The sequence below is a fragment of the Cherax quadricarinatus genome, chromosome 21 (genome assembly GCF_038502225.1).
Source record: "Cherax quadricarinatus isolate ZL_2023a chromosome 21, ASM3850222v1, whole genome shotgun sequence".
Classification (NCBI taxonomy): Eukaryota; Metazoa; Arthropoda; class Malacostraca; order Decapoda; family Parastacidae; genus Cherax; species Cherax quadricarinatus.
This window is the reverse complement of record NC_091312.1, coordinates 27,807,976-27,834,551: the sequence shown is the minus strand read 5'-3', so window position 1 is coordinate 27,834,551 and position 26,576 is coordinate 27,807,976. Positions and strand designations below refer to the sequence as shown.

Sequence of the window (26,576 nt, the reverse complement as noted above, 5' to 3'; positions counted from 1 at the left end):
AGTCTCATAAATTATCACAACCATCACCACCACCAGTCTCATTAACTACCACGACCTCCACCACCAGTCTCATGAACCAGCACTACCACCACCACACATGTCTCCTGGACCATCACTACCACCACCAGCAACACCATCATAGTCTCTTAATTGGAACTACCACGACAACCACAACGACGACAATGTTGGACCATCTCCACAAAAAATTTGGACCAGCACTACCGCTACCACAACAGCCTGATAGACCACCACCACTACCTCAGTCTCCTGAACCAGCACAACCACAACAATCTCCTAGATCTGCACTACCAGCACCACCATCAATACTAGTCTCTTGAACCAGTACTACCACTGCAAAAGCACAGCCACCTTAGTCTGATGAACCAGTACCGCCACCTCAGTCTACTGGACCAGCGCTAACAGTGTTCTGGGCTAGCACTACCAGTTTCCTGGACCAGCACTACCAGTCTTCTGGACCAGCATTACCAGTTACTTAGACCAGTACTACCAGTCTCCCCTGGACCAGCACCACCAGTCTCTTGGACCAGCACTACCAGTCTCTTGAACCAGTACTACCAGTCTTTTGCACCAGCGCTACCAGTCTCTCTGTACCAGCACTACCAGTCTCCTGGACCAACATTACCAGTCACTCTGGACCAACACTACCAGTCTCTGGACCAGCATTACCAGTCTCCTGAACAAGCACTACCAGTTTCTATGGACTAGCACTAACAGTCTTTCTGGACCAACACTACCAGCCTCTGGACCAGAGCTAACAGTTTCCTGAACCAGCACTACCAGTCTCTGGACCAGAGCTAACGCTTTCCTGAACCAGCACTACCAGTCTCTGGACCAACACTACCAGTCTCCTAAACCAGCACTAACAGTCTCTGGGCCAGGACTACTAGTCTCCTGGACCAGCACTAACAGTCTCCTGGACAAGCACTAACAGTCTCCTGGACCAGCACTAAGTCTCCTGGACCAGCACTACCAGTCTCCTGGACCAGCAAACCTTCCAGAGCTCTCCATGCTCCCTCAGGTGACCTTGACGAGTCTTTGTCTATCCTGCCTGGCAATCAATACTCCAGCAGGAGCAACATTAGCAGCAGGAGCAGCAGCAGGAGCAGCAGCAGGAGCAGCAGCAGCAGGAGCAGCAGTAGGAGCAGCAGGAGCAGCAGCAGTAGCAGCAGCAGTAGGAAACATAAGAAGCGCCAGGAGGAAGAGGATAAGCAGGAGTAAAAACATGAACAGGAGCAGCATGAGTAAGAAGAGGACGAGTAGAAAGAGGAGAGGAGGACGAGAGGAAGAGAAGGGGAGAAAGAGGAGGGAAGAGAGATAAAGAAGGGAGAGGAAAGAGGAGGAAGGGGAAGAGTTGGACGAGGGGGGAAATGGGAGGTTAGAAGGGAAAAAGGGGAAGGGGGTTACCTGGAGGTTATTCCGGGGATCAACGCCCCCGCGGCCCGGTCCATGACCAGGCCTCCCGATGGATCAGGGCCTGATCAACTAGGCTGTTACTGCTGGCCGCACGCAGTCCAACGTACGAGCTACAGCCCGGCTGATCCGGCACTGACTTTAGGTATCTGTCCAGCTCTCTCTTGAAGGCAGCCAGGGGTTTATTGGCAATTCCCCTAATGCTTGATGGGAGGCTGTTAAACAGTTTTGGGCCCCGGACACTTATGGTGTTTTCCCTTAGTGTACCAATGGCGCCCCTACTTTTTATTGGGAGCATTTTGCATCGCCTGCCCAGTCTTTTACTTTCGTAGGGAGTGATTTCTGTGTGCAGATTTGGGACCATTCCTTCCAAGATTTTCCAAGTGTAGATTATGATATATCTCTCCCTCCTGCGTTCCAACGAGTACAAGTCAAGTGCTTCCAAGCGTTTCCAGTAGTTAAGGTGCTTGACAGAACTTATACGTGCAGTAAAGGATCTCTGTACACTCTCTAGATCTGCGATTTCACCTGCTTTGAATGGAGATGTTAATGTACAGCAGTATTCTAGCCTAGAGAGAACAAGTGATTTGAAAAGGATCATCATGGGCTTGGCATCTCTCGTTTTGAAAGTTCTCATTATCCATCCTATCATTTTCTTTGCACGTGCGATCGTGGCACTGTTGTGATCCTTGAAAGTGAGATCCTCAGACATTACTACTCCCAGGTCCCTTACATTATTTTTCCGCTCTATTGTATGGCCGGAGTCAGTAGTATACGCTGTTCTAGTTATTATCTCCTCCAGTTTTCCATAACGGAGTAGTTGGAATTTGTCCTCATTGAACATCATATTGTTTACCGTTGCCCACTGGAAAACTTTGTTTATATCTTGGGTGGAAGAGAAAGCAGAAAATGGGGAGCTGGAGGAGAAAGAGAAGGACCAAGGAGGAGAAGGAAGAGGAGGTAGAGAAGAGGAATAGAGGAGTAAGAGGAGGAACAGCAGCAACATTAAGGGAACCAGTGCAGGAGCTAAAACCGTAACAAAAGTAGCAGGAAGAGCAGGCAGAGAGAGAGAGAGAGAGAGAGAGAGAGAGAGAGAGAGAGAGAGAGAGAGAGAGAGAGAGAGAGAGAGAGAGAGAGAGAGAGAGAGAGAGAGAGAGATGCAGGGGTAAGGAGAAGAAAAGGAGGAAGGACGAACACATGTAAACTCGAGAGCTTCTTAAGAGAGTATTAAGAACAAGTCGTGGATTACTTCAGATAATCTTGGTCATTTCTTTAAAGCTCTCAATGCACGTGTGTGCGGGGGGGGGCGCTCAGTGCTGTGGCCTGTGAGGAACTGTGTGGTGGGGATTAGAACGTATCTTGTAGGTATACATGAGTGTGTCCTGTCTCAGTGGCGGAACTGAGAGGAACTGGGTAGTGGGGATGTGTGTCCTCGGTGAGACCTTGAAGAGGTGAGTGTGGTCGCTAGTGGGGCCTGGACCACTGCCAAGACGGATCCTGAAGCAGGCGCTGAGGGAGGTACGAAGGATGGGTAGGGGGTTTGGCAGGAGGAAGTGACTGTGGTGAAGGAGAGGGTGAGGAGCAGAAGGAAGCGATTCTTGTGAAGGAGGAAGAGGAACTGTGAGGAAGTGGTTGTAGAGAATAAATGGGGGGAGGACAGAGCAAGAGGAATGTGGGGAAGGGGAGGAAGAAGTGATTGTGAACGAGGGGGGCAAAGTGATTGCGGTGGTGGATGGGCCAAAAGCCAAGTGATTGTAGCAAAACAGGAGATAAGATCATAAGAAAGGAGCATTGCAGAAGGCCTACTGGTCTAAGTTACTGGCCGAAGCCAGTCAAGTCCATCTTGCACCCACCCACCCACACCCATTCATGTATTTGTCTACCCTATTTTTAAAACTACACAAGGTTTTAGCAGCCTCACTGACGGTACTCGGGAGTTTGTTCCGCTCATCCACAACTCTTTTACCAAGCCAGTACATGTACTTTCCTAGTTACCTGGTTACCTGGAGGTTATTCCAGGGATCAACGCCCCCGCGGCCCGGTCCATGACCAGGCCTCCCGATAGATCAGGGCCTGATCAACTAGGCTGTTACTGCTGGCCGCACGCAGTTCAACGTACGAGCCACAACCCGGCTGATCCGGAACTGACTTTAGGTATCTGTCCAGCTCTCTCTTGAAGGCAGCCAGGGGTTTATTGGCAATTCCCCTAATGCTTGATGGGAGGCTGTTGAACAGTCTTGGGCCCCGGACACTTATGGTGTTTTCTCTTAGTGTACCAATGGCGCCCCTACTTTTTATTGGGGGCATTTTGCATCGCCTGCCCAGTCTTTTACTTTCGTAGTGCAGATTTGGGACTATTCCTTCCAGGATTTTCCAAGTGTAGATTATGATATATCTCTCCCTCCTGCGTTCCAACGAGTACAAGTCAAGTGCTTCCAAGCGTTCCCAGTAGCTAAGGTGTTTGACAGAACTTATACGTGCAGTAAAGGATCTCTGTACACTCTCTAGATCTGCGATTTCACCTGCTTTGAATGGAGATGTTAATGTACAGCAGTATTCCAGCCTAGAGAGAACAAGTGATTTGAAAAGGATCATCATTGGCTTGGCATCTCTCGTTTTGAACGTTCTCATTATCCATCCTATCATTTTCTTTGCACGTGCGATCGTGGCACTGTTGTGATCCTTGAAAGTGAGATCCTCAGGCGTTACTACTCCCAGGTCCCTTACATCATTTTTCCGCTCTATTGTATGGCCAGTCTATAGTTTACTCTGTTCTAGTTATTATCTCCTCCAGTTTTCCATAACGTAGTAGTTGGAATTTGTCCTCATTGAACATCACATTGTTTACCGTTGCCCACTGGAAAACTTTGTTTATATCTTCTTGGAGGTTAACCGCGTCCTCAGCAGATGACAGCCTCATGCAGATCCTAGTATCATCCGCAAAGGATGATACGGTGCTGTGATGTATATCTGTCTATGTCTGATATGAGGATGAGAAATAAGATGGGGGCGAGTACTGTGCCTTGTGGAACAGAGCTCTTCACTATGGCAGCCTCCGATTTAACTCTGTTGACCACTACTCTTTGTGTTCGATTTGTTAGGAAGTTGAAGATCCATCTCCCCACTTTCCCAGTTATTCCTTTAGCACGTATTTTATGGACTATTACGCCATGTTCGCATTTGTCAAATGCTTTTGCAAAGTCTGTGTATATTACATCTGCATACTGATTTTTTTCCAGTGCATCCAAGGCCATATCATAGTGATTCAGTAGTTGTGAGAGGCAGGAGCGACCTGCCCTGAACCCATGTTACCCTGGATTGTGCAGATTTTGGGAATCCAGGTGATTTGCAATCCTGCTTCTTAGCACTCTTTAAAAGATTTTTATGATGTGGGACGTCAGAGCTATTGGTCTATAGTTCTTAGCTAATGCTTTGCTGCCACCTTTATGGAGTGGGGCTATATCCGTCATTTTAAGTGACTGAAATTTCACCCATGTCCAAGCTCCTCCTCCATAGTGTACTTAGGGCACGCGAGAGGGGTTTCTTGCAGTTCTTAATGAAAACAGAGTTCCACGAGTCTGGGCCCGGGGCTGAGTGCATGGGCACTATATCCTTTCTGAACCTAAATTTTTCCAGCCTGAAACCATTGCTGCGAGTCCCGTCACAATCGTCACAATTCTGTAGGGGAATGGGGGTGGGAGGCGTTAGAAGGAAGCCAATGTGATGAAGTCTAGAAGGATAAAATCACATGATACCCGCTGTCTCAATAAGATAACACGAGGAATAACACGGAAATATGTATGTAGGTATTGAAATATTTTAAAACGCTAACAGTGTATGACATGATATGCGAGTCTGGCTGACAGGTAGGATGGTAGGCAGGGAGTGGAGTAGGTGAGGTTATAATGTAATCGTTGCAAGGTAGGCCTGCGGATCCATAGACGCGTCCTCCACACAATGACTGCTGGTAAAAATGGGCGAAATTCCTGCAGGCAGATGGGTGGTGGGTCTGCCAGTTCGGCAGTACTGTTGGTGCTACTACCGTATGAAGAAAGGCTGGCTCTAGGAGTCCAACATAATAGGGAATTAACAACATACCTCTGTCGTCATAAGGGAAACTGGACACAGTCATTCAGTTACTATGTCGCGGAAGAATGGAGGAAATAAAAACAAGATCAGCGTACAAGACATACTCAAAGAAAGTATGATATATGTAAGAGACCTGGGAGTTACATTGTCAGAAGCTCTCACGTTAAGGAGAACAACAATGTTATTATCGCAATATAGGCTGGAATATTGTTGTGTACCTTTCAAGGCACGCGAAATTGCCGAGCTGGAAAATGTACGAAGAATCTTCACAGCTGTATAGACTCAGCCAAGCACTTATATTACAGGGAGTGCCTGAAGTCCCTTGAACTGTACTCCTTAGAACATAAGCAAGAAAGATACATCAAAATCAACATCTGGAATATACTGCAGAGAGTGGTCGCAAACCTTTACACTGAAATTAGCACTATTGGAGATATCCTACACAGCACCAACAGCCTGCCTGACCAAGCCATAAACAAGGGACCTGTGTCCGTGCTGGAGGTGCAGTGATCTATCTTAAGTTAGGTATACAATCTGAGTCATAACAGTGACCAGTTCTAAGGGTTTTCAAACTCAGGCCAGGCTGTCTTGCACCCATTGCCCTGACTTCTAGGGCAATGGGTACAAACCCTACTCAATAAATACAGAGTTTGCAAGTGACATCACAGGGCGAGGCGTCCACCACACTGCCTGTCAACCGTGTACTGGTGATAGTGTACCTACCTATATGTACTCATCTATATGTGGTTGCAGAGGTCGAGTTTCAGCTCATGACCCTACCTTTTCGCTTGCCGCTACTAGGTTCACACTCTCCTGGCTTCAAATGAAAGCTCTAGCGTACCTCTTCTTAAAGCTATGTTCCTCTACCACTCCAGTGTCCAGGTCATCCCACTTCCTTACCACTTAATGCATTTACCTGGCAAAACAGTGTTTAGTTGAAGGATTTTCAGGATGGCGAGACCTGGCGTGCTGTGCTGTTCAACAAAAGGTGACAGAAAGAACGAGTGTTTTTATTTATGTGGCATGACTATTGATAAAGATCGTTGGGTCAATTTGTTAGTGGTGATCAGTGGTGGAGCTCTGGGAGTCTATTTAACTTCCAAGGTTACTATAAAATCCAAAAAAAATCGGATGATCGAATCAAACTGCACAACGTTCCCGAAGGCGCTATATATACCCTTACGGATTTAACGCTCACCCCCCCCCCTTCCATTAAATAAATAACAGCTAAAAAAGATATCTGGGAGTTGCTAGTCGCGTCCAGTGTCTAACTAAATGTCTCGCCTTTTTTTCTGTTACAGCTGATGTTTACTGCCTCAGTACACTTCACCCTCCAGTCTGGTCCACAGTTTGGTTTGTTCCACGAACATGGCGACATCAACTGCAAACAATAAGTGTCCCTACGTGTGAGTATATATTTTCCCAAGGCCACCTATACATATGAGTGAGGGGAAAAGGGTATCAGATTCACACAGTTGTTCACCCATTTTATACAATTTATACAACTTTATTTAAACGAAACTGGTGACAAATAAAGGTTCATCTAACCTAACCTAAAATAAAGCTTACCCTCCAGGTAGGAAGCGTTAAGGAATCGAGTTGGGTAAATCCTAGTAAAAGGAGACTAAGTTGGAAGGGGAGAACAGGCATGAGATGACGTTTGCGGAGTCATTTGGCATGGGACCGACTGCCATCCTGGTCTGACCTTTACTAGACCCTAGCAACATTTCACAAAATCTTTCTTGTGTGCTTACACTCTTCATGCCGCCTCCTCTCCATGTACAGCCAGGCTGAGCAGCTTTGCTGTTTTTTTCCGTTTGAGATACGCCGTTCTGTTTAGTGTCCTGATTGGTTTGTTAGATTTAAAGCCTTTCAATTTCACGAATCATTAAGGCTGCTTTTCACTTACACGCAACGAAACAAGAATACATGTACTCTAATCCCTAGAATGTGGATTAAAGTCAATTCTCAGTTTATATACACTAACAGATAAACACCTCTCAGTGCATATACACTTGTTGGTGAATATGTACCGAGAGTAGCCAACCCATCATCTTAACTCCGCTAATATCTATTTGATTTTTCTCACGAAGATTCTAGGCAAATTTCTCGGTTAAGTTTGGTTAGTTTTGATTGTCATCTATTTAGTCAAGTTTGGTTAGTTTTGACTGTCATCTATTCATAAAAAATAACCAATTGTAATATGCCACAACGGAGAAAAATATAAATACGTATACGATAAAAGCGATAACAGGTTCTGCCGAAGGAACAGAAAACTGGCAGCCAGAGCTCAGAAGAAAAAAATGAGAGATTCAGACTGTTGAAGGAACCTTCGTCAGTCACCCCTTTGACTATCTTTACAAGTCAAATGCTGTCTGCCGTGAAGATAACGGGTTGGAGAAACACACATCTTGGTGTATATACAGTACACAGAGATACACGCCAATCTGTGAATATACACTGAAACAAAAGATACACGTAACTTTTTTAAAGTGCTCAAATTATTTGTTGGTTTATATTTTTTTCCAAGTTATAGTTTTTATGGCATCTCAATCAGTGGGGTTTGAATTTGTCTTGTGTGGCTTTGTTTTTCCCTGTTTTAATCGTATTTTTTGTTTTCGTTGTTTAAAATAATATCTTACTCTTGTACTCTATGTGAAAATGTCAGGTATCTAAACAGCACATATTAACGGGTTTGTTTCCAGAAAGACGTCCATTACCATGGTAGAAATATCTAAAAACTCATAAAAAATCTTCTGCAGATTTTAATAATGTAAACAATCCATAAACCTGTTGCTAAAGACGTTGATGTGGTAACTAGCGTCTCTTTAAAAGTTTATACGTGTTGTCAAACCAGTAATGCTGCTCCCGGGTTTCTTCGAATGGAGATCAGTAAGGCCCGACACCACAAGCTTAGCATGGGAGACAACGCAGCCGCGCTTAAGACGCCGCAGTCAAATACTAACTAGATCCCTGACACTCTTCTCACTCTTAACTACTTTTAAGCTCATTATCAAAGAATATATGTCCATTTTGGAAACAAATCAACAGCATATGGGCTATTAAACTCCAATTCATCTGTACCGAAACATTTCTCTTTCGTGTCTCTCATACCCATTGTTTTCTTGCTGACCATCCCAATAATTTACAAGGATATCAAGTGAGCAGTGTATAAGACACCCTCGTCGACAACCTCTATAAAGAAAGTACCTTTAAAATATTTAAGATCTCTCACTTGGACATACTTCTCCAGATTCCTCTTGATGACTTCTACATTTGTCCCAGTCAGCAGTGTATCTTATATCTTCTGGTTTAATGAATTCCTAAAGTTCTTATCCCAGAGCTCATCCTTGGGCTGGGTCAACCAGGCTGTTGCTGCTAGTGGACCGCTGACCCAAATAACCATCGTAACCTGGTTGATCTGGCACCTGGTGATACTGATACAATGATCTCTTACTATGCCCACGGCACCCCTACTTTACACTGGGTATATTTCACACTTTCTCCCATATCTCTCAATCCTGTATGTTGTTATTGCCGATTTAGGAACAGACCTTTAGGAACTTTCTACGTATACTGTATCTCTCAACAGCTCCAGCGAGTGCATATAGGACTGTGAGATATTCCCAGTAATTTAAATGCTTTATTGGCTTTGTGAGGGCCGTAAATGATCTCTGCATCCGTCGCAGTTCTGTTATCTCCCTTGCCTGAACGGGGTCGTCAACAGTGAACAATACTCTAAATGAGATAGCACAAACAATTTGAAACGTGTTACCACTTGACTATTTCCCTTACTTTGAAAGTTCTCATTTTCCACTCCGTCATTTTCCTAACTGTCGTGACATTTTCCTTACTCTGTTTAAAAAAAAAAAAAAAAAGTTAGCTAACATACTCCCAAGTCTTTCAAGGATTCCTTTCGTTCTATTTGATAACCCACTTGGGTTTGTATAAAATGTTCCTGTTGAGTTCTTCATTTTTTTTCCATATCTAATTAGCTGTAACTTATCACAATTGAAGTTATCACCTGCATTTTTACCGTGTCTCTACCGAGGTGATTTTTCGTGCTTATTTTAGTGCCATCCGCAAATGACGATGATACAGGACAGCGTAGCATTACATTGCTGTTAAGTCAATATTTCAATATGAAAACAAAAGTATCACTACTGTTCGCACTGGTACCAGCTAAACCGGTTCCCACCATACAATGAGGCCACATCATAACTAACCATGCCATGAGAGGTCACACTGTTCCTACATTATGACTCTCTACACCATGAGGCCACATACTACCAATATACTGACCAACTACACTCTGACTGGTCACAGTATAACCACAATGACCAGCCACACAATGCAGCCACATTGTAACATAATGATCAACCACATCCTGTGGCCACATTATAACCAACCACACCAGGCAACATAATAATAACCATCCACACCATGAGGCCACATTATAACCAGCCATACCATGCAGCCACATTATAACCAACCACACCATAGACGACATTATAAGCACAATGACCAGCCACACCATGAGAGGTCATATTATAACAAACAATGACGGACCACACCACGCGACCACATAACCACACAATGACCGACCACACATCATTTCCGGCCCACCAGGCCAGACAGCAAACAATGAGCTCGGCAGCCGAATACAAACGATTTTTATCTTCGTATTATTGTTCTAAAGATTTAAATTTAATATAAAATTCTGACAAGAGTCTCCGCTAAAATAGTGATTTAATAATAACGAGAAGAATTGAAACTTTTATCCTCTTGCTGCTGATGTGTTATGGTGACGAAGGATAAATAGGCTATTTCATAGGGATATATTTTTTATATTTTACCTTTGACGGGTATCAATTGTTTTCCTACTCCCGCAGCCCGGCTCTGGGCAAGGCTTGTCTGGTGTATACCTGGTCAACAAGGCTGTTGCTGCTGCTGGCCATCACATCACAACCTGGTTGATCCGGCACTTGGCGAAGGTACTTGTTGAGATTCCTCTTTAAGATTTCTACACTTATTCCAACAGTGTTTCTGATATCATGTGGTAAGAGTGGTAAACAATCCTGGACCCACAGATGTTGATAGAATGTTCTCTTAATTGTACCCACAGCACCCCTGCCTTTCAATGGGTTTACTTTACAGTTTTCTCCTAAATCGCTCACTCCAGTAAATTTTTATGGCATTGTGCAGATTTAGACTAGTCCTTTATGTACCTTACACACACACACACACATAATATATATATATATATATATATATATATATATATATATATATATATATATATATATATATATATATATATATATATATATATATATATATATGATGGGGTCCACCTCTGGTGTAAATTGTGGGACCCATAGCCTCGGAGAAGTGGATAAAAAGGCTTCAAGGAAGAATATTTGGATTTCTTCCTGAAGCCGTTGGAATATTCCACTTCCCCTACCACCCCATCTTTTAATATATATTTTTTTTTTACCAATAGGAATATTTTATTACATAATACCATAAGTGTTCGGGGCCCAAAACTGTTCAACAGCCTCCCATCAAGCATTAGGGGAATTGCCAATAAACCCCTAGCTGCCTTCAAGAGAGAGCTGGACAGATACCTAAAGTCAGTGCCGGATCAGCCGGGCTGTGGCTCGTACGTTGGACTGCGTGCGGCCAGCAGTAACAGCCTAGTTGATCAGGCCCTGATCCATCGGGAGGCCTGGTCATGGACCGGGCCGCGGGGGCGTTGATCCCCGGAATAACCTCCAGGTATTCCCCCGGAATAACCTCCAGGTAATATGGTACAGAAGATTTAAGAGATACAATGTTGATATAAAGGTGGCGTATAAGGTACATGTTGTTACGTGTGTATCACCGATTATAAGGCGAAAATCTCATCCAGCTCCTCAGAGCTGGGGCGTGTGCCCAAAATACAGCAGGCATTACCCCTTTGAACAGTCGTACTGAGCCGCTGGAACAGAAAACTAGCTGCCCTGGGATCCCTAGTTACCCTGATGAGTCTTTTTCCCAGCTCCTTAAGGAATTTAGATGCACTCTTTCCCCATGAGCCAAGGGTCTCTGAGCCTATGGGAACAAACATATAATGATGGGCAAGTTCTCCATATTTTCTAGACTTTTGGGACTCCCTGAAGCTGGCAGCTGCCCCTCCTTCCTCCCTGGTGTATTGGAGATAGGTATCAGGCAAAGTAGATGCGCATGTATAGTCCCACACCACCTGCTTCCCATCTGTCCAGGTGATACCATCTGGACGCTTCGGGCTACCATCACATCTGCATAGTTGGGGTGGCTCCCTTACTGCTGGGCATCCAGCTGTTGTGAGGCTCCTCTTGATAATGTTAATAACCTCCTCATGTCTTGCAATCTTTCCCTCGGATTTACGGCACACAAGACCATGGTACCCGAATCGGTCTGCTGCTTCACTGTCACAAATACACCTGTGTTCGGCGAGAATAGGGGCAGCAAGTCAAAGGTCAACACCGATGCGGATGGTCTGTGGGTCGAGGCGTGTGCCAAGGCTGGAGTTGGAAACAGCCAACAGAAAGTCCCCAGCATGAGGGGCTCTCACTGCCAGGAGGCGGGCTCTATCCTTCCCTGACACACTCTGAAGCATTGTTGAGGCTATATTTTCCACTACTGGACCATCCCAGTGCGATTGTTTGTAGTTGTTGGGGGGAGCAGGTCTGGTTTCAGAGCCCATTAGATTATCCCAGATCATTGCTCCGTCAATGAATTTTTGGTCCTGGACTCCAATCTTGTCCCTAAGATGTTCAGGGAGAATCGCTGCTACAAGCTCTCTGGATGCAATACACGAGTACAGAAAAGCAGGTAACGCAATCTGTGATGACTTGCGGACACCAAAGCCTCCTAGTCTGACTGGAAGTGTAGCTTGGTTCCACTGCCCGTCTTCTAGAGTAAGGTTAAGTACTTTCGTAAAAATCTGCCTCAGAATACTGTCATATTCGTGCAGTATAGGGTTATCATATGAAGGTGCACATCTTAGGAAATGTCAACCTGGGCAGACTCAAGCACTTTGTGAGAATGTACAAGGCATCGTGGGTGTCCAGATTGCCTATTCGTTGTTCCATTCTCCTTAACTCTTCCATTTCTTCCTGATAATTGTGTCAATGGCATTGCTTCCCAGAGGTGCTCCTAGCAAGACACTATTTGTGGGGGTAATGACTACTGCTCCTGGTAGTTTTGATTTCACTGCATTTATCACTTGTTGACTGAGATGATTTCACATGTCATTACCTGTGTACGGTCATGTAGGAGGGACTCCTTTGTACCTGCTAGTGTGCCATCATCTAGGAACCAGATGTTTAGCTCGCTGGTCAGTCTGACTGTGATTTCCCTAACTGCTATACAGAAGAGAAATGGTGCAAGAGGATCTCCTTGTTGGACACCCTCCGATGATGTGATTTCATGCTCTCCAAAGAGAAGCATTGATTCCTTGCTATACCCAGCTGAAACAAAAGGGAAGAGACCAGGAAAATGTTCTTGTACTGCTGCTAATACCACGTCTCTTTTCAGGAGATTGAATGCATTCTTGAAATCTAATTTTACCACTGCATTGTCCTCAGGCAGGTTGTTGATATATGCCCTTGTTGTATGAACCGCTGCTTCACTTCCTTGAGAGACCCCAAAGCCAAGCTGGTTTGGTTGAAGCATCATGGCTGCCTGTTCATGAATACTTCGGACAGCAGCTTTGGATACGAGGCAGCGTAACGTGTTGCCTACTGCAATTGGCCGAATTCCTCCATCCTTCTTTTTAAGTGCACACAGTGTTACACCAAAAAAGAAAGGTCTAATTTCATCAGGAATCAGACCAGCCAAGGAATTGTTGACGAACCTTGTGATCTCTGAAAGCAGTGTCTCTGCAATTTCCCCAATAACTGGATTAACCATTTCCTTTAAATGCTGTGGCCTTATTCCAGTGTAACCCCCAGCAGAGCCAGATGGGAACGACATTATTGCTTTGTAAATGTCTGAGTCTTCCACAATCAATGGTTCCATAGTGGGGACAGAGGTGTTGGAACTGTTGGTGCCACTGGATTCCCTGGCAGGGTGCTTTCCTCTAAGTGCTTCAGCCATGTCAGCATCCCTGGGAGCAACTGTATCTTCACTGGTAATAATTCTGATTGCCCCCACTGTGTTGCCCTCTTTAATTTTCTTGCTCACCTGGACTCTGACTTTTTCACTGTCAGTAGAGTGAGTGGGGGTTCTGCCTCTCCCTTTTTTGTGTTGACGGGGAAGGCAAATGAGGTTATCAACTCTAGGAAAATCTTTTAAGGATTTAATTATCATTGAGGCCAGCCTCTTTCCCCTTCTTTCCGGCACAGCTTACCTGGAGGTTACCTGGAAGTTATTCCGGGGATCAACGCCCCCGCGGCCCGGTCCATGACCAGGCCTCCCGATGGATCAGGGCCTGATAAACTAGGCTGTTACTGCTGGCCGCACGCAGTCCAACGTACGAGCCACAGCCCGGCTGATCCGGCACTGACTTTAAGTATCTGTCCAGCTCTCTCTTGAAGGCAGCCAGGGGTTTATTGGCAATTCCCCTAATGTTTGATGGGAGGCTGTTGAACAGTTTTGGGCCCCGGACACTTATGGTGTTTTCTCTTAGTGTACCAATGGCGCCCCTACTTTTTATTGGGGGCATTTTGCATCGCCTGCCCAGTCTTTTACTTTCGTAGGGAGTGATTTCTGTGTGCAGATTTGGGACCATTCCATCCAAGATTTTCCAAGTGCTTCCAAGCGTTCCCAGTAGTTAAGGTGCTTGACAGAACTTATACGTGCAGTAAAGGATCTCTGTACACTCTCTAGATCTGCGATTTCACCTGCTTTGAATGGAGATGTTAATGTACAGCAGTATTCCAGCCTAGAGAGAACAAGTGATTTGAAAAGGATCATCATGGGCTTGGCATCTCTCGTTTTGAAAGTTCTCATTATCCATCCTATCATTTTCTTTGCACGTGCGATCGTGGCACTGTTGTGATCCTTGAAAGTGAGATCCTCAGACATTACTACTCCCAGGTCCCTTACATTATTTTTCCGCTCTATTGTATGGCCGGAGTCAGTAGTATACTCTGTTCTAATTATTATCTCCTCCAGTTTTCCATAACGGAGTAGTTGGAATTTGTCCTCATTGAACATCATATTGTTTACCGTTGCCCACTGGAAAACTTTGTTTATATCTTCTTGGAGGTTAACCGCGTCCTCAGCAGATGACAGCCTCATGCAGATCCTAGTATCATCCGCAAAGGATGATACGGTGCTGTGGTGTATATCTCTGTTTATGTCTGATATGACGATAAGGAATAAGATGGGGGCGAGTACTGTGCCTTGTGGAACAGAGCTCTTCACTATGGCAGCCTCCGATTTAACTCTGTTGACCACTACTCTTTGTGTTCGATTTGTTAGGAAGTTGAAGATCCATGTCCCCACTTTCCCAGTTATTCCTTTAGCACGTATTTTATGGGCTATTACGCCATGATCGCATTTGTCAAATGCTTTTGCAAAGTCTGTGTATATTACATCTGCATTCTGATTTTCTTCCAGTGCATCCAAGGCCATGTCATAGTGATCCAGTAGTTGTGAGAGGCAGGAGCGACCTGCCCTGAACCCATGTTGCCCTGGATTGTGCAGATTTTGGGAATCCAGGTGATTTGCAATCCTGCTTCTTAGCACTCTTTCAAAGATTTTTATGATGTGGGACGTCAGAGCTATTGGTCTATAGTTCTTAGCTAATGCTTTGCTGCCACCTTTATGGAGTGGGGCTATATCCGTTGTTTTAAGTGACTGTGGAATTTCACCCATGTCCAAGCTCCTCCTCCATAGTGTACTTAGGGCACGCGAGAGGGGTTTCTTGCAGTTCTTAATGAAAACAGAGTTCCACGAGTCTGGGCCCGGGGCTGAGTGCATAGGCATGTTGTCAATGGCTTTTTCGAAATCTATCGGAGTTAGGGTAATGTCGGAAATCTGGCATACATTTATGGAGTTTTGAGGCTCATTCATGAAGCAGACATTGCCAAAAAGTAGCAAGTTGTGCCATGCCTTGATGGAACAATTCTACAAGTAGTTCTAAACTTGGGTTTTGCATATACATAAAAATATTTGGGGCTTCTAACACTATCCTGAGGCCTTTTCGTTACCTCTGTGTTTCTTTTGCCTATCAAATAACACTTTAGTTTTTGTTACATCTTGGTAATCTCTCGCCTAAGATTAGCTTAAGATTACCTTTCGTTCAGTGTGAATACATATTCGTGGGTATTGAACTCGTGGCAAGTAAGTCGTAAAACTCCAGGCCAGCGCGTAAGCCACTGGGTCTGCTGGCTACAATAAGATTTATCCAACTAGGTATATTTATACATATTCACGTTTTTAAGTGGGTTCATAACGCATTTTCTTAGTGGTACAAATCCTGTATGCTTTTGTTTTCAGCTTTTCCAAACACTAGTGAGAGTTCAGGGTCCTCATGACTGATAGTTCTTTATTAATTTTGTCCTGGTCAATTCGTCAATTGTTAAAGTTAAATTTACAGAACATCTTTTATCGTACATTGTTACCAGATAAAAATCAGCTTCATTCTTCCTACGTTTGAAATAGCGAAGACTTACAGTGATTCCTTGATAATTGCAACATTTCCTCGCTAGAGATAACATAAAAAACATAGATGGATGGTAGTCAAGATTCGGCAAAATCCGAATACAAATCTATGAGCACGCAGAGATTCAAACCCACAGGGAGACAGAAACAAGAGTAATAGTTTGTATATTTCTCAGTTGGGGTTGAAATATACAGAGAACCCAACATTGGATTTCTTAAAAACTCTGTTGCTCAGACCCAACTATCATGATTAATCTGATAAAAGAGTCCTGCTAGGGCTTCTTAACAGTGGAGGAGATAAAGAAAAAATCCAGATCAGTACCTCAGTACTGATCCCCAGGATAAAAATACCTAGGATAAAAATCGTAATCCTTTCCCTGCCCTCCCTACTGTAAAATATATATCTCAACTCTCCCGATGAAAAGTGTATAAACTAGTTGTAAGTTATGCAGTTCAAATATCATTATGCTAAAAGTATTCAAAATTCTATCGTCTTTCTGAGGTTTCTGTGCAATGGGCAATGTCGCAAGTCACTAGCTACATGTTCTATATATTTTTTTAAATAACTACTACTACTGACGCTACAAATAACAGTGGCTCAGGGACTATGCTATTCGGGCTCATTATGCAACATAATTACTGTAGACAACTGGCAAAATAAGCCATCATGAATAGAAAAGGCAAATTACCACATAAATGGGGGTCCATTACCGTCATTTCACAACGAGGGAGCCTCCTCTCGCAGCTGCTTAACACTGACAGGGTTCGGCTATCAGAACAGTATATTTTTTATGACTATCATTACCATCAGCCAGTGCAGCTAGCCACCGTCCACCTGACAAGACTGCCCTAAGCACAGGAAACTAACAAGTATGCACTGCGCTGGCCAGCTGCCACTGCTTCCCAATATTTTTGTCTGAAAATCATCAGATCAAAATTGAAATGCCAACCAGAAGCGTCCCTAATCACATCTAACTACATGTTAAGTCCGTCAAAACAACAATTTTATTCTATTACGAAATCTGTCTTGTTGCTTATCAGATACAAGAGCAGCTGTCGCTGATCAGACTGACCTTCCCCGTGTCCTGGTGATAGTGTTAGGAGCGTCAGTCCAGTCTTTGTTTACATGTCCTTCAGATCCGTTACACCCTCGTTTCCGTGTAGGCGACAGCGCCTCTACTGAACGGCTAAACCACACGACGGGGCCAGGAACTAAGATTCGACCTCTGCAAAACGCGCGCGCGCGCACGCACACACACACACACACACACACACACACACACACACACACACACACACACACACACACACACACACACACACACACACACACACACACACACACACACACACAGGACCAGGAGCAGTGATTCAATTCCTGTAACGGTTACTCACCTATATGTGGTTACAGTGTAACCACATATAGGTGAGTACATATACACTCATCCCAATTAGGAAGGATGTGGAAGTAAGCATAATACCGAGCATATCAACCGAATAGCTTTTTCTGTTATTCATTCATGACCCTTTATACGAAGTGGAGAGTGCTAAACCTGATGGCACTAAATGATCGAACAACGCAGAAAGACAGGATAATGATATACAAAATATTCAGAGGATTATGTAGTAGAAAGGTACAGACTGTTTCTAAGGCAAGAAACGTACATGAGGGCACGAACCTGTGACCGACTGGTTTCAAGGGTCCTCCAGCATCCCGACCTGAGGTCGGCTTTTCCTGCTGACAACTTGGTCAACCTGGCTGTTGGAGCTAGCGGCCGCAGGCCCACAGAGACCACACTCCAACCTTTGCTCCGGCACTATTTCTGTTATCTGCTGGTAGCACTTTGAAGCTTTAAATAACGAATGTTAAAGCAGCTTTCTCTAATTGTGCTTCACCTCTGCTTTTCACTGGGTTTATTCTACATTTTCTCCAGTGTCTTTTACTAGTCGAGTTTAAGGACAGATGAATCAGAGACGTCATCTGTATTTCCTCGGCCTCAGGGTGGTCAGGAAGTGCAATGACATATACGAAATAGTGCTTAATATACAGTTTTAGGAGTATGTATGACAGGCTCCACGAGGCTAGTTGGGAGTAAACCGATAAAAGGCGAGTCAGAAGACAGGACCAGGAGCTGAGACTACCCCTGTAACTACAAATAGGCAATAGGCAAGTATACACGGAGTTGAGATGGCTGATCTACAGGTGGTAAAAAGAACTGAATCTAACAACTCGAGAGGACTGAAGGACCAGGAGAGACGTTGTAGAAGGCAACTTGGAGGGCGGACAGTGATAGACCGAGGCATGGATAGGAACAAGGGGGGGGGGGCTCAGAGAGAGTTAAAGACGCAAATGAGCCACAGGGGCTTCAAGCTGTGCTTCAAGGTCAGGGTGATCAAAACGCGAAATGATCAGGTAGGAAGATATGGAAATAGACTCCCAGTTCACCCTCTTTTCTGTTGTATTAAAGGGCCATATGCATGGAGGGAGCTAACACCCCTACGGGATTAGCGCTCCCCTGCACAGCTCTTGGGAGGGAGGCAATTAGGTCTGATCCAGTTCATGGGAGTGCAGTTCCAATCCCATTGATCAAGAGCTCTTCAAAATCAATGCACCTTCCTTGAAGGGTTTTCGGTACACATTTATTTTTTGTCTGTACATCAGATTACGAAACTCTATAAATGTTGTTTTACAGATGCTGAGTAAAGTGATACAATCTTTTCCTGATATAAAGATATACAATTACTGTTTGACCATTTTCATTATCACTTACCATTATCAATGTTTTTTCCAAGTATTTGAACTGGTTTTATTTTGCTGATATAATATCATCACTTTAAATTTATTTCTAAGTGCATTACTAAACACGCTCTTACTATCAAATCAGTTTCTTTAAGGCAGCAAGAATAATAATAATAATAGTAATGCATTATAATAATAATATCGTAATACCACTTTATTAAGGATTTATGTTCTTTTTGTGTAGTTACATTCGTTAGCACTGTTGATGCATCTAAATAAAATAGAATCATGTGGTGGCATAACAGTCATCACTTTGTATATATTCTGATTAATATATCAATACATTCTTAATGACTACGTTCTAAAAACAACTTAGAGGTGTGCAAATGTCAGTATGTATAGAATAATTTACTTTAATCCCTATATTGGAGATTAAAATATGCTTTCCTCTGGTGGTTACTGTAAAGGTTACACGCAGCCTCGATGACCCTTTGTGCAGTTGCTAGATTGTAAACCTAATAAACCAAGCAGTGATTTCTCCTCTTTACTTAAACATCTACTGTGTAATGTTAATCGCAGTAGCATTAAAAGCATTACAGGTTCCTTCAATAAACATTCGCACATCCGACCGCACCTATTCAGCTCTAAATCTTGGGATGAAAGAGTGATATCAGGTGGATGTATCAGGGGATGGAAAAATTATCAGAATGCAAAAGTTATCAATGGTTGCAAAAGATACCAGGTGCTACACGAGTTATTAGAAGCTGCAAAATTTATCAGAGGGCTGGTCGCAAAAAATATCAGGGGTTACAAAAGTTATCAGGGATGCAAAATACAGTTCGTAAATATTGGAAACTAATATTTTAACAACACCAAATGATATATATGATATATATGTGCAACAAAATACAAAGTTGAGCAACAATTGAAGAAGTATCTGGATAAACGCGGATAGTTTTGTCGAGCAATGCAATTCATCAGAATTCATAAGGGTAACTCCGCCAGTTACTCTAAAAACTATTTTAAGATTCAAACCAAATATTCCTGCTCTTAATATTATTATTATAATCAAAAAGAAGCGCTAAGCCACAAGGGCTATACAGCGAGCCTGCTCTTAATAAAAACTTCCCTAAGGCAAAGAATGTGTACCGGTTACATCATACAACTGCGAGTGTTGAATCCAAATCTGACAGCATAAAGAACACATCTGGAATGAGATGTTTCAGGGGTGATAATGCAAATACTCAGCACCTGAAACCATACCCCCGGCCGGGATTGAACCCGCGGTCATAGAGTCTCAAAACTCCAGCCCGTCGCGTTAGCCACTAGACCAGCTAGCCACAATAAGATTCATCCAACTACGTATATTTCTACACCATAGGAAAGTTAGCACAGGCACCTCTGTGACCACAAATGCAAGTTTTTACAGACGAATCTCCAGCTAGCTAGCTGGTCTAGTGGCTAACGCGACGGGCTGGAGTTTTGAGACTCTATGACCGCGGGTTCAATCCCGGCCGGGGGTATGGTTTATTTGCAATCGTGTCATTACGATTTCTTAAGTCACTCAGCACCTGGTTAGCGATAAGCCACATTGTAACTTTTTATTAACAAAATTGGAGACACCTACAGTGTCGGCTAACCTACAGTCGTGCGGCTACCCTAATCTATGATAGCTACAGAGTGAGAACTCCCGCAGTGTATGGGTACCAAATTATGTACAAGCTACACAGAGAACAAAAGGTAGCTATGTTCCCCTGTCATATTCCATCACACTACGTGATCTCTATAGGGAGGGGCCCCATTGCCAGGACAAGATGTGCGTCTTAAGTGTCCCTGCTTATTATAGAGCGCTCTAATGGCTTGTTGAGAACAGCTGACTGTTCTACATCACGCTCGCAGGCCATGTTTATTGAAATATCAAGATAGCCTACCCTCTCACATTACGTACAGCACACTCTTTCTAATCAATATTTACGCCAACACTTCCACGCCCATAACAAGGTGGAGCTCCTGTTCTGCAACGTAAAACAGGTTGTAGCAATTCATCAGCGCCCTCATCATCATCGCGGCTCATCACCACCATCATAATACTCAACACGCCCACAATCCTCCCCATGTACCCCGCACAACCACAAAAGCGGTGGATGGCAACCATGATTCTCCCAACCCTCCCCGCCATCCCCCTACCCTCTCCTCGCCAACACTCCTCCACTTACCCCACACTCTCCTCCATCACCCCCAACTCCCAGTAACCTTGGACCAGTCCTGCTCTAGTGCGCAGTTGCAGCCCCCTCTCCGATTCCCCCGAGTTTCACCTTTGTATGTTGCTTCAATCTTGATTTCTGCCCAGTTTCATGAAAATGCCATAACCCACAACATAGGCAGCAATAATATTATGACACCTGCCTACACAGGAAACTGCAGCCACCAAAATTAGTTGCTCTCCCCAGAAAACGAATGTGACTTACCAGTCAAAGATTCGAACGCGTCAAGCTACATGCCTAGCAAACATTGGAGTCACCCCCACTCAGCATTTGATCAGAGAAAATGCGACTAGCTCACTATTTTCAGCCTTGTTCACCACATCTGCAGGGACTATTGCCTTGCCTTCTGCTGTACGAGTGTCAGCTGTATAGACAAGCTGGCCTGAGGACCAGTCGGCCCACCCTCTCGCCATCTCCACTGAAGCCTATCACTAAACATTTTCAATATGATTAATATATATTTTTATGACTTCTGTCGATGCGATAAACATGTCTATTCAAAATACGGATATATATATATATATATATATATATATATATATATATATATATATATATATATATATATATGTATATATATATATATATATATATATATATATATATATATATATATATATATATATATATATATATATATATATATATATATATATATCCGTATTTTGAATACTTACTTTATGTTTCTTGTACCGTTGACTGTAGACCGGTTTTCTCAAATAGGCAAACATTAGAAATGAAAGGTTTTGTAGCATAAATAACCTCAGCCACAAAAAGTTTGATAAATTGTTTGAAGCCTATCATTTAAGACTACTTTCATTAATCACTTAAATAGGGATTAAAGTAAATGTATGTTCAGATACACTGTATACCTCAGTTAAAATTAGTTCGCCCAAATTATGTATTGTGATGTAGCAAAGCACAAGGTGCGCTTAATATTGTTTGTAATAAGCAACTTGGAGTAAAAATTGTATAGAGTACAATTCAGTAGCCTGTTTGTAGGCTCGACGAGAGGGTCGAGCTTGCATCAGTCCATGGACAAAATGACTCGCAAATTCAATCCATTAATTTCATTTGGAAAATGACTGTTTATACGTCCATATAAACCAAAATATGCAGAATCCACCAAGCTTCGCAGCCTAAAGCACAGCAGATTAAATCACTTTTGCCAGAGGCAAACATCAGCAAAATATTTACACGCATGAACAAGCAGGGCAATGGGTGTGTTGTGAATGTTGGTGGTACCTCATGCCCCAAAGGCGGGTACTAGTGGTGCCTCATGCCCTCATGGCGCGTGCTGGTGGTACCTCACCACCTCAAGGTGGGTGGCTAGTGGTACCTCAAGGGTCCTCACCACCTCAAGATGGGTGCTAGTGGTGCCGTACCACAAGGTGCTGGTGGTACCTTACTGCCTCCAGGTAGGTGCTAGTGGTACTTCACCTCCTCAAAGCGGGTACTAGTTCTGCTTCCTTGTATGTGTGTAGGAGCATAAAGGGCTCTGGTACAAAGACGTAATATACAGAACAGTATTTTAATGCAAGAACGTTCGGCTCAGGGTAGAGCTTTATCGATAAAGCTCTACCCTGCGCGAAGCGTTAACGCTTCGTATATTGTCTTCACACCCACACCTATTATCACCACGCCTATACATCCAAGAACAAACCTTGTGATCAGTGCATAACACAAATGAAGAAAAGTGTGGGTGGTAGACCATAATACACGACCTACGAGGTAGGCCATGTATTATTACTTCTGCCACTAAAATAATGAAAACGGCCATCAAAATGGGCACTACAGTATAGTATGTGGGGCCATTCCTCGCGCACACGAAGTCCAACAAGTGGCTACTGGAGTTCTTTCCAAACAGGGTAAGCAAATAATAAGGTCATGGAAAACGGGAAGGGAGAGAAGACCAGAGATAGAGCAATGCCAGAGGTGGAAAAACTACACAAATATCATACACACAGAACGATCTTGAAGTAAACATCACACCGGACGTATCACCACAGGTGTACAGGAACCGCATAACAATAGCAGTGTATACAAGATAAGAGAATTACACAACTATCTTTACGGACCTTAACAATGAATACCTTATGCCTGAACATGACATAACAAACAGGTCTCCGACAGAATACGAAGCATTTACATGGTGCCCGCACCCGGTCATGCATGTTCAGAAACACTCAATATGAATAGTCCCAAAGCCGAGGGAACTGAGCTGAGAGGCGAGACTGTCTGACGCCCTTCGAAGAGTGAATCAAGAAGACCTGATTATGACGTACTAGATACTTAGAGGATTTAACAAGGCGGAAAGACAAACGTGTTTGAAATGCGAGGATGTTATGAAATATATCTTCGTCTCAACGTGGTAAATACGTATATGGAATGATCTTGATAAGGAAATGGTCGAAGGAACTCCATACAAATTCAAGAGAATGTATGATAAGGTCCAAGAGATCAGAAATCAGTAACGTTAAACTACTGCAGAATGATTCATAACGCCAAATGTAATTAGTTGTGAATTGTGTTAGCTGAACTGCAACAGAACGATGCATTGTTTTAGATGTAGGTATTATACACCCTTGGTCTTATTATACAGACTGAGTCTTCCCGGTATAAATGCTTGGACCCCTGTTGTTTTGATATACATAAATGGCTTGCAGGGAGGTTATGAATCATACTAATTACTGTTTACGCATGATGTGAGGCTAATGAGAAAGATAACAACCGGGGATAACAGTGTCCTAGATTCAAAATGACTTGAAAAGGCTACATATACGGCCAGAAAGATGGCTACTTGAATTCAATATTGATAAGTACCCTGAACATAAAGTAATGAGAACAGCAGTGAGAAAACCTGTCAAGAGATATAACCTGGGAGAAGTAGACCTGGTAACAATATAGAAGTAAGATCTAGGAGTTCTTACACACATCAATGAGAAACAAAATCCCCCTATTTTCTTACCTTCCAAGTGCTACTTTGCGTATTCACTCCCATACTGCAAGTACTGTCAACCTTTTTCCCCAAATCCCGAGGACTGTACTGTGATCATCGTGTGTGTGTATGTGTGTGTATGTGCGTACTCACCTAGTTGAGGTTGCAGGGGTCGAGTCCATGCTCAGGGCCCCGCCTCTTCACTGGTCGCTACTAGGTCACTCTCCCTGAACATAGAGCTTTACCATACCTCTGCTTAAAGCTATGTATGGATCCTGCCTCCACTACATCGCTTTCCAAACTATTCCACTTCCTGACTACTCTGTGGCTGAAGAAATAATTCCTAACATCCCTGTGATTCATCTGTGTCTTCAACTTCCAACTGTGTCCTCTTGTTGCTGTGTCCCATCTCTGGAACATCCTGTCTTTGTTCACCTTGTCAATTCCTCTCAGTATTTTGTATGTCGTTATCATGTCCCCCTATCTCTCCTGTCCTCCAGTGTCGTCAGGTGTGTGTGTGTGTGTGTGTGTGTGTGTGTGTGTGTGTGTGTGTGTGTGTGTGTGTGTGTGTGTGTGTGTGTGTGTGTGTGTGTGTGTGTGTGTTGTGTGTGTTGTGTGTTGTGTGTGTGTTGTGTGTTGTGTGTGTTGTGTGTGTGTTGTGTGTGTGTTTGTGTGTGTGTGTTTGTGTGTGTGTGTTTGTGTGTGTGTGTTTGTGTGTGTGTGTTTGTGTGTGTGTTTGTGTGTGTTTGTGTGTGTGTTTGTGTGTGTGTTTGTGTGTGTGTTTGTGTGTGTGTTTGTGTGTGTGTGTGTGTGTGTGTGTGTGTGTGTGTGTGTGTGTGTGTGTGTGTGTGTGTGTGTGTGTGTGTGTGTGTGTGTGTGTTTGCAGAATCACCGCCAATTATGCTACTTACCTCCCACCCATTGTGCTACTTAAAAAATATCACCTCCACCCACTGTGCTACCTATTATCATTCTCTCCCTCCTGTAATATTTATCATCTCCCTCTCTCTCCCCTGTGCTACTTATCTTCCATTCATGTGCTCCTTACCTTCCTCTCCCGTGCTATTTCGTACCTTTCTCTCTCCTGTGATACTTATCTTCTCTCACGTGCTACTTATATTCCTCTTCTGTGCTACTTATTGCCTTTCTCTCTCTCTCTCTCTCGTGCTAATCATCATTTCTCCTATGCTACTTACCTTCTATGTTTGTCTATATCTCTTCAAGAGGAAGACGGGTGCCTGAGGCAAGTGAAAGGCCCTTGATCCATGGAAATGGAGCTACCTCTTCCTTCCTACCTTTTATCATGCTTGATAAAAGGTGTAACCCCCAACACGTTCACGGCATCACCAGGAATACGATAATGCGACGTCTAAATCTCTCGGGTCAGCCTCGACCTCCTGTTTCTACCTTACTCAAAACTTCTCTTGACAGCCCTTGCTTAGAATTCTATTTCTTTGTCACTTATTTATTATTTTCTTCATTATTCTACTTGCACGTTCTGATTACCACTTTGGGCCTCAAGATTTTGCCACTGTAGCAAACTTCAATTTGTCATTCCCATCCTGCATCTCCACACCCGACTACCACTTGGGCATACAACTTAACTGTCGCTTCAATATTCCCTCTTTACTGCTATGCAATCCTATTATTCCCACTTTAACGCTATGTAATCCCGCCACCTTTTGTTTATGTGTCTGACCTTATGGCCAGCTTCCCTGCTGACTACCTGATTAACCAGGCTGTTGCTAACAGCAACAGCCTGATTGATCAACGAGGCACCACACCGCCGGGTTGGCAGAGATAGTGGTCCACTTTCCACTTGAAGGATTCTGCATCTCGACAAAGCCTTTGCTCTTCCAATTACATAAAGGCAAATGAAGATCCTGGTCTGAAACTGAATCCTTGTTTTGCCTGTGGATAACAAAATGAATTTAGACTAGAGAGGGCCTCGGTGTATGTATGTTGGAAAGATGCCACCACGGTCACTGGGTAGTGGGTACATACACGTCACTCTGTCACAAGCTCAAGAGGACACAGGTGCCACCAAGTGCCAGCATCAAACATCCGCTTAACGGCAAGATAGTATTTCACTGTTGCTAAGACAGTCAAATGGGTGACTCTTCAACTCTCCTTAAATAGTTATTTTCTGACACAGTATTTTCCCTGCGCACGGTGGTTCCCCGTTTTCTGTTGGCACGTCAGTATTTTTTAATTCCCTTTATCTTATATTTCATTTATTTCCATTGTGGTACGTTATGATTGGTTAATTTTCACTGATAAACGATAATTTAACCTAAATAACGTCGACAAGAGAAGTCTGCTTCACTAAATGTGAGGGATCCATGTTTCCCTGATAATGTCCCGCAGCTCGATTGCTAGCGCACTCAACTCACACACTAAGATCCGGGGGTCGATCCCCTGGAGTCTACCTGGAGGATACCTAACGGCTTTGGTGATGGCATAAGGACATAAGAATATA

General features: G+C 43.7%; 1 protein-coding gene and 1 long non-coding RNA gene across 4 annotated transcripts in view; one reads left to right on the top strand and one right to left on the bottom strand.

Moving 5' to 3' along the window:
- Positions 1 to 26,576, bottom strand: part of heca (hdc homolog, cell cycle regulator) — a 245,039-nt gene that overhangs the window by 204,023 nt on the left and 14,440 nt on the right. The window lies entirely within an intron of this gene.
- LOC138853034 (uncharacterized) overlaps positions 6,822 to 26,576 on the top strand; it is a 160,703-nt gene continuing 140,948 nt past the window's right edge. The window contains exon 1 of the long non-coding RNA XR_011392282.1: positions 6,822 to 6,926. This is a non-coding gene — a long non-coding RNA (uncharacterized lncRNA). The remainder of the gene's footprint in view (positions 6,927 to 26,576) is intronic.